The sequence below is a fragment of the Pristiophorus japonicus genome, chromosome 5 (assembly GCF_044704955.1).
Source record: "Pristiophorus japonicus isolate sPriJap1 chromosome 5, sPriJap1.hap1, whole genome shotgun sequence".
Classification (NCBI taxonomy): domain Eukaryota; kingdom Metazoa; phylum Chordata; class Chondrichthyes; family Pristiophoridae; genus Pristiophorus; species Pristiophorus japonicus.
Window position 1 is genome coordinate 7,659,673 of NC_091981.1, and position 9,241 is coordinate 7,668,913.

Below are 9,241 nucleotides of genomic sequence, written 5' to 3' on the forward strand. Positions count from 1 at the left end.
GAGACTGTAATTCCCGTATTGCACTGTTCAGTCACCTGAGAACTCACTTTTAGAGTGGAAGCAAGTCTTCCTTGATTCTGAGGGACTGCTTATGATGATGATGATTTCCCGGGATCTGAATCGGAGTTCTGCGCATGCACGATGTCTCGGTTAAATTTAGCGTCGGCATTTTCATTAGCCCCCCCCCGCCCCCCCGCCCCCCCGCCCAGCTTTGGTGTGCAACGGCTGATTTATTGCCCCTGTCAGCTCTTCGTCTGATTTTGATGAATTTCTGGGCGGAAGGCGCAAACTTTACCAAGGCGCTAAAATTACCGCTCCGCCTGGGTTACCGCCCCAAATGAGGCACGGACGAATTTCTCCCCCCGCCAGTATTTGAACTTCATCCCAACACATAAACAATATATCATAAATATAAACCTGACAAATACGATATATCTCTTAACCTGACCGCCAATGCTGCCAAGCTCCTTTCAAAGATAACATTTAAAGATAACTAAATAATACAAAAGATACGTTGTCGATGTGGAAACACATTTTTCATGTCCAATGAAGGGCTTTTTAATCATTCATTTATTCACCCAGTGAAGCACGGCAAGCATCAGTCAACAGCACTAACATATTCAAAGATACATATAGTCTGTTACAAATTCAAACCAGACTTGCCAATCACAAAAGAAGTCACTCTGAAAGCTGTACATAATTCAGCTACCATGGACTAAAGTTGACGGCAAAGTGCTAAAATACTTACTTTGGAAATAATAAAACCGGGCAACAGGGAATTAAATTGACAGTGTCAAATAGACGCTTAAGAACATAGGATTTAGCAGCAAGAGTAGGCCACAGGGCCCCTCGAGACTGCTCCGCCATTCAATGAGATCACGGCTGATCTTCGACCTCAACTCCGCTTTCCCGACCGATCCCCATATCTCTTGATTCCACTAGACTCCAAGAGTCTATCGATCTCAGGCTTGAATATACTCAACGACCCGTCCTCCACAGCCCTCTGGGGCAGAGAATTCCAAAGATTCACCAGCCTCTGAGTGAAGAAATTCCTCCTCATCTCAGTCCTAAATGGCTGACCCCTTATCCTGAGACTGTGACCCCTGGTTCTAGACTCTCCAGCCCGGGGGAAACAGCTTCTCAACATGTACCCTGTCAATCCCCCTCAGGATCTTGCATGTTTCAATGAGATCCCCTCTCATTCTTCTAAACTCCAGAGATTACAGGCCCAGTCTACTCAATCTCTCCTCATAGGACAACCCTCTCATCCTAGGAATCAATCTGGTGAATATACGTTCCAGGGAGCAGCGCGAGCTGGTGCAGGAGGGCGACGGCAGCGAAGAGTGACGTCAGCAAGGTCCAGGTCGGTGATTGGAGCGTGGGCAGGTACAGCAGGAGCGGCGAGAGACTGTGGAGGGACGTGATCGGGGCCCAGGACAGGCGAGAGTTCGGAGCCAGGGGCCCAGGGGGCAGCACGGGGCCCAGCCCACACTGCGATATGTGAGCGCACTAGGTCCGTGCAGCAGAGCTGGTCTCCAGTCATCTTGGTTAACCCTTGCCACTGGACCAAGACCCAGCTCTGTCAAGCCCGTGTGGTGGCTGGTGTGCAACGGCCACCCCATGTTAAAAAAATCCACGCACAGGCATCTTCCACCCTTCAGGATGTAGTTCAGGACATTCATTGAAACACCTGTGACCTCATCCTTTTTTGGCATGGAAGCAAGTCATCCTCGTTTTGAGGGACCGCCTATGATGATGTGTACTGCCTCCAAGGCACGTATATCCTTCCTTAGATAAGGAGACCAAAACTGTGTACAGTACTCCAGATGTGGTCTCACCAAGGCCCTGTTTGTTGTGGTCACAGCAAGTCCAAATGAATCCATAAGAGCTGCAATTACTTAACCAGACTTCATAGGCAGCCCATCGATTGCAGGGAGAAGGGGCATGAAATCTGGTGGCTTCCTCACAGAGCCAAAGTGGAGTTTGGAAGTTGCAGACGAGGCAAACATGAAAGGTGCGAGTCAATCTTCATCAGGTGGGGAGGAAACATTTTATGGAGGACGGGATAAGCATTCATGTTCCCCCTGGTCATTACAAAAACCAAGGCTTCTTCGGCAGCACCTCCCAAACCCGCGACCTCTTCCACCTAGAAGGACAAGGGCAGCAGGCGCATGGGAACACCACCACCTCCACGTTCCGCCCCATTTCATATGCCATCCTGACTTGGAAATATATCGGCCGTTCCTTCATCGTCGCTGGGTCACAATCCTGGAACTCCCTCCCTAACAGCACTGTGGGAGCACCTTCATCACACGGACTGCAGCGGTTCAAGAAGGCGGCTCACCACCACCTTCTCAAGGGGCAATTAGGGATGGGCAATAATTTTTTTTTTTTTTTTTTATTCGTTGCCAATCTTTCCAATTCTTTGTCAAATCACAAACGCCAGAGGTCACCTTGCACACATCAAGGATCACTCTGCGCCAATGCTCTTAGCCAAAAGGCCTAGAGCCACTGCACCGTTCCTGGAAGTACTGCAATACCAGGTTCGTGCCATGGAGGTGGATGGGTCAGGCCCCCCACACACCTCCGTGGAGGTGGATGGGTCAAGCCACCCCACCCACCTCCTATTTCCAAAAAGCATAGGAGAATCACCTTCCTGATCCAGGGAGAACCACGTTGGGGTCATGGTTACTCCCCTGTCAGGTCAGTTACGCATGATCTTAGCCAAAAGGCCGAGAAGCGATAAATGCCGGCCTTGCCAGCGACGCCCACATCCCAGGAACGAATAAAAACAAAGTTCCACCCCAAGGCCTCAACTAAGCTGTCTCCCCCCATTTACAACGTTTGGCCCATTGCCGCTGTTGAGCCTCGCCTCCCACAAACCTCTCTCAAGGAATATAGTCGCAAACTGCATCGGGAACCCCGAGTCCCAGCCCCACACCAGCACTTACATGTGGTAGGTGGGTGGGGAAAGGTCAGTACATGGTGGCACTAGCCTGAGTAAGAAAGGAGGAAGACTTGCATTTATATAGCGCCTTTCACGACCACCGCACGTCCCAAAGCATTTTACAGCCACTGAAGTACTTTTGGAGTGCAGTCACTGTTGTAATGTAGGAAACGCGGCAGTCACTTTGCGTACAGCAAGCTCCCACAAACAGCAATGTGATAATGACCAGATAATCTGTTTTTAGTGATGTTGATTGAGGGATAAATATTGGCCCCAGGACACCGGGGATAACTCCCCTGCTCTTCTTCGAAATAGTGCCCTGGGATCTTTCACATCCACCTGAGAGAGCAGACGGGGCCTCGGTTTAACATCTCATCCGAAAGACGGCACCTCAGACAGTGCAGCACTCCCTCAGTATTGCCCCTCCGACAGTGCAGCGCTCCCTCAGTACTGCCCCTCCGACAGTGCAACACTCCCTCTGTACTGCCCCTCCGACAGTGCAGCACTCCCTCAGTACTGCCCCTCCGACAGTGCAGCGCTCCCTCAGTACTGCCCCTCCGACAGTGCAGCACTCCCTCAGTACTGCCCCTCTGACAGTGCAGCGCTCCCTCAGTGCTGCCCCTCCAACAGTGCAGCACTCCCTCAGTACTGCCCCTCCGACAGTGCGGCACTCCCTCAGTACAGCCCCTCCGACAGTGCAGCGCTCCCTCAATACTGCCCCTCCGACAGTGCAGCACTCCCTCAGTACTGCCCCTCCGACAGTGCAGCGCTCCCTCAGTACTGCCCCTCCGACAGTGCAGCACTCCCTCAGTACTGCCCCTCCGACAGTGCGGCGCTCCCTCAGTACTGCCCCTCCGACAGTGCGGCGCTCCCTCAGTACTGCCCCTCCAACAGTGCGGCGCACCCTCAGCACTGCACTGTGAGGGTCAGCCTAGATTTTGGTGCTTAAGTCTCTGGAGTGGGACTTGAACCCACAACCTTCCGACTCAGAGGCGAGAGGCCACAGCTGACACAGTAGGGAGAGAAAAATCAAGGGTAGGGCGAGGAGGCACCGATGGGCTTGTTGGCTGGGTAGGGTATTGTTCATTGGATCAATATATCGTGCTGAAGGCAATAAGACTGATCACGCAGTGGCACAGTTACAGGATTAAAGTCCCTGTCTAATGGGATAGCTCTTTCAAACGGCCAGCACGACAAGATGGGCCGAATGGCACCCCCTTCTGCTCTGCAAGATGCTATGATCTCTGATTTGCCTTGAACGTGGTCTCTGGCGAAACCCCTGCAGAAAATCGGGGCCCTGACATTTTTAAACTCAAAAAAGCTGATGTAAAATGTTTAACTTAACTAAAGTACTGTAAAAAAAAAGTCCTTTAAAATTTCAAGAGGTGTCACAATGTTCAATACATCTTTAGGAGGGTCAGTTATAATTGCCAAGAAACCCGATTTTGATTCTGCAGCAGTATTTCATCCTTGAAAGCCTTTCAGATGCCTGTGTGATCATTTTTAGTCTAGTCAGAACAGTCCTATGTCAGGTGCAGTTGTGATGTGAGTCCAAATGAATGTGCACGGACTTTAAAATTGGTTAAGTCGTCAAAAGGAGAGAGGGAGAGACAGAAAATGACTGTCAGTCTACAGGCTGAACCTGAGGCTGAGAAAAACCTTGATGTTGGTGGATGAATGACATGAAAAGAATAACTTGGATGGTAGGTGGTTGTCAGAGTGATTGCCCTAAACCCGGATGGATTACTCTGTGTGAGCTTACATAAGAACATAAGAAATAGGAGCAGGAGTCGGCCATTCGGCCCCTCGGGCCTGCTCCGCCATTCAATAAGATCATGGCTGATTCTTCCTCATAGCCTTTAATTCCTTTAGTTCCCCAAAATATATCGACCCCTGTCTTGAATATACTCAACGACTCAGCATCCACTGCCCTCTGGGGTAGAGAATTACAAAGATGCACAATCCTCTGAGTGAAGAAATTTCTCCTCATCTCAGTCCTAAATGGCCGACCCCTTATCCTGAGACTGTGACCCCTGGTTCTAGACTCTCCAGTCCGGGGGAAACATCCTCCCTGCATCAACCCTGTCAAGCCCTGTAAGAATTTTGTATATTTCAATGAGATCATTCTTCTAAACTCTAGGAATATAGATCTGGTCTACTCATAGGACAATCCCAGGAACCAGTCTGGTGAACCTTCTGGCTGGGGATCCTAGAACCAGGGGTCACAGTCTCAGGATAAGGGGTTGGCCATTTAGGACTGAGATGAGGAGAAATGTCTTCACTCAGAGGGTGGTGAATCTTTTGAATTCTCTGCCCCAGAGGCTTTAGAAACTCAGTCTCTGAGTATATTCAAGACAGAGAACGATAGATTCTTGGATATTAAGCGAATCAAGGGATATGGGGATAGTGCAGGAAAGTTGAGTTGAGGTCGAAGATCAGCCGTGATCTTACATAAGAACATAAGAACATAAGAAATAGGAACAGGAGTAGGCCATACGGCCCCTTGAGCCTGCTCCGCCATTTAATACGATCATGGCTGATCCGAGCATGGACTCAGGTCTACTTCCCTGCCCGCTCCCCAAAACCCCTTATTCCCTTATCTCTGTCTTAAATGTATTCAATGACCCAACTTCCACAGCTCTCTGGGGCAGCAAATTCCACAGATTTATAACCCTCTGAGAGAAGAAATTCCTCCTCATCTCAGTTTTAAATGGGCGGCCCCTTATTCTGAGACTATGTCCCCTAGTTTTAGTTTCACCTATGAGTGGAAATATCCTCCCTGCATCCACTTTGTCGAGCCCTCTCATAATCTTATACGTTTCGATAAGATCACCTCTCATTCTTCTGAATTCCAATGAGTAGAGGCCAAACTACTCAACCTTTCCTCATAAGTCAACCCCCTCATCCCCGGAATCAACCTAGTGAACCTTCTCCAAAGAAAGTATATCCTTTCTTAAAAATGAAAACTGAAACTGCACGCAGTATTCCAGGTGTGGCCTCACCAATACCCTTAGGATATAACACGAGTCTGGAAGCTCAGCGCAGCCTCAATTAGGAGACTGAAGCTAGCCAGTCTGAGTGAACAACCGGGAAGGGTTGGAATGGAAGCTAAAGGAATGGAATTATGGGTGGGTGCACTGGCTTCTGTAAGAATGTAATTTGAGGCAAGTAATTACTCTAATTTGACCAGCTAGTGTCAACCGCAACACCAAGAAATTTGGTTTCCAAATCCTTTTGGTTTTGGTACATATTACGTATTTAACCCGAGGCAACCTCATCACATCACCACCAGGGGGCCCCACCTGTTGGAGTCCCAAGGGATCCCAGCATCCCTTGGGAGCACAGTATATAAGCAGGTCACCCACAAGGTACCTGCACTCTGGAACTACAATAAAGGAGCTAAGGTCACACGTGCTCATTACACACAGCACTCCGTCTGACCATTTATTATGAGCATAACAGTACAGTTTTGGTCTACGTATTTAAGGAGGGATATACTTGCATTGGAGGCAGTTCAGAGAAGGTTCACTGGGTTGATTCTGGAGATGAGGGGGTTGACTTATGAGGAGAGGTTGGGTAGGTTGGGCCTATACACATTGGAGTTCAGAAGAATGAGATGTGATCTTATTGAAACATATAAGATAATGAGGGAGCTTGACAAGGTGGATGCAGAGAGGATGTTTCCACTGATGGGGGAGACTAGAACTAGAGGGCATGATCTTAGAATAAGGGGCCGCCCATTTAAAACTGAGATGAGGAGGAATTTCTTCTCTCAGAGGGTTGTAAATCTGTGGAATTCGCTGCCCCAGAGAGCTGTGGAGGCTGGGACATTGAACAAATTCAAGGCGGAGATAGACAGATTTTTGAGCGATAAGGGAGTAAAAGGTTATGGGGAGCGGGCGAGGAAGTGGAGCTGAGTCCATGATCAGATCAGCCATGATCTTATTAATGGCGGAGCAGGCTCGAGGGGCCGAATGGCCGACTCCTGCTCCTAATTCTTATGTTCTTATTATGCGCTGTGAACTGTAAGGATATCAAACAAGGAACACAACACTAGATTTCTTGCAGGACACCATCAGGAACAATACAATGATCCAAAAACAATCAGATGGAGCAGCAATAAAGAGAAATGATTTACTTAACTGGTTCTGGAGGAGTCACATTAACAGGGGTCTAATTCCTAACTAACAATAAATTAAACCAAGATGTCTGTCTGTCCTTGCTTCTTCCAGTGTCTCCGGAATCTGAAGGGCACCACCCTGTGGCGGGAAACGGTAGAACACAGCACGGTGTCTCTGGGGTGTCACAAAGTGCGTCAGACCGTCGCAGTGGGAGCTGAACAAGGTGGAGGAATTATATAGGAATTATATACTGCAATTATATCGGGCCCTGGTGAGACCACATCTGGAGTACTGTGTGCAGTTTTGGTCTCCTTACCTAAGGAAGGATATACTTGCCATAGAGGGAGTGCAACGAAGGTTCACCAGACTGATTCCTGGGATGGAGGGATTATCCAATCAGGAGAGATTGAGTAGACTAGGCCTATATTCTCTGGAGTTTAGAAGAATGAGAGGTGAGCTCATTGAAACATACAAACTTCTTACCTGTTGATGCAGGCAGGATGTTTCCCCTGGCTGGGGAGTCTAGAACCAGGGGTCACAGTCTCAGAGTAAAGGGTCGGCCATTTAGGATCGAGATGAGGAGAAACGTCTTCATTCAGAGGGTGGTGAATCTTTGGAATTCTCTACATAGAAACATAGAAAATAGGAGCAGTAGTAGGCCATTCGGCCCTTCGAGCCTGCACCGCCATTCAATATGATCATGGCTGATCCTCTATCTCAACACCATATTCCCGCTTTTTCCCCATACCCCTTGATGCCTTTTGTGTCTAGAAATCTATCTATCTCCCTCTTAAATGTGGTAGAGAATTCCACAGGTTCACCACCCTCTGAGTGAAAACATTTCTCCTCATCTCGGTCCTAAATTTCCTACCCTGCATCCTGAGACTGTGATCCCTTGTTCTAGACTTCCCAGCCCCGGGGAAACATCCTCCCCGCATCCAGTCTGTCCAACCCCGTCAGAATTTTATACGTTTCAATGAGATCCCCTCTCATTCTTCTAAACTCTAGTGAATACAGGCCTAGTCGACCCAATCTCTCCTCATACGACAGTCCTGCCATCCCAGGAATCAGTCTGGTGAACCTTCGCTGCACTCCCTCTTTGGCAAGTATATCCTTCGTTAGGTAAGGAGACCAAAACTGCACACAATACTCAAGGTGCGGTCTCACCAAGAGGGCTGTGGAGGCTCAGTATATTGAGTATATTTAGGGAATCAAGGGATATGTTGACAGCGCAGGAAAGTGGAGTTGAGGTAGAAGATCAGCCATGATCTAATTGAACGGCGGAGCAGGCTCGAGGGGCCGAATGGCTGACTCCTGCTCCCTAATTCTTGTGTTCTTATGTTAAGGTGGCCTGGATCTTTGCGATGTTCAATTGTAGAAGGCACTCATTTATCTAGAATTAACCTCGTGAATTCTGTACAATTTGCGCAGGGAATGGTGGCATCAGTGAACATGGAACGCTGATGATGCATTCAAGGATCCCACGGAGGATAGGAAAGCTAGATATGGACTGATTGGTAGAAAGGATGGAGAGTAGATTTTTTTTGACGTGGTTTGACAGTGGCAGCTGTGAAGGGGAGGGTAATGGTGCTTACTCATAACTGGACATGACCTTAGTCGGTTGAGATGACTTCATCTACCATGTGTCTGCCCAGTTCACTAGTCTGTCTATGTGCTCCTGAAATCTGCAACAGTCCCCTTCATTGTTTACTACATTTCCAAGTCTGGTGTCATCTGCAAACTTTGAAATGATGCCCCCCTCCGCTCCTATAACATCATCATCATCATAGGCAGTCCTTCGAAATCAAGGAAGACTTGCTTCCACTCTAAAAGTGAATTCTCAGATGACTGAACAGTCCAATACGGGAATTACAGTCTCTGTCACAGGTGGGACAGACAGTGGTTGAGGGAAGGGGAGGGTGGGACTGGTTTGCCGCACGCTACTTCCGCTGCCTGCGCTTGGTTTTTGCATGCTCTCGGCGACGAGACTCGAGGTGCTCAGCGCCCTCCCGGATGCTCTTCCTCCACTTAGGGCGGTCTTTGGCCAGGGACTCCCAGGTGTCGGTGGGGATGTTGCATTTTAACAAGGAGGCTTTGAGGGTGTCCTTGAAACGTTTCCTCTGCCCACCTGGGGCTCGCTTGCCATGTAGGAGTTCCGAGTCGAGCGCTTGCT

At 48.9% G+C, this 9,241-nt stretch overlaps 1 pseudogene; it reads right to left on the reverse strand.

The window, feature by feature from the left end:
* Positions 1 to 2,506: 2,506 nt before the first annotated feature.
* Positions 2,507 to 2,744, reverse strand: LOC139264847 (U2 spliceosomal RNA; annotated as a pseudogene).
* Positions 2,745 to 9,241: the final 6,497 nt, after the last annotated feature.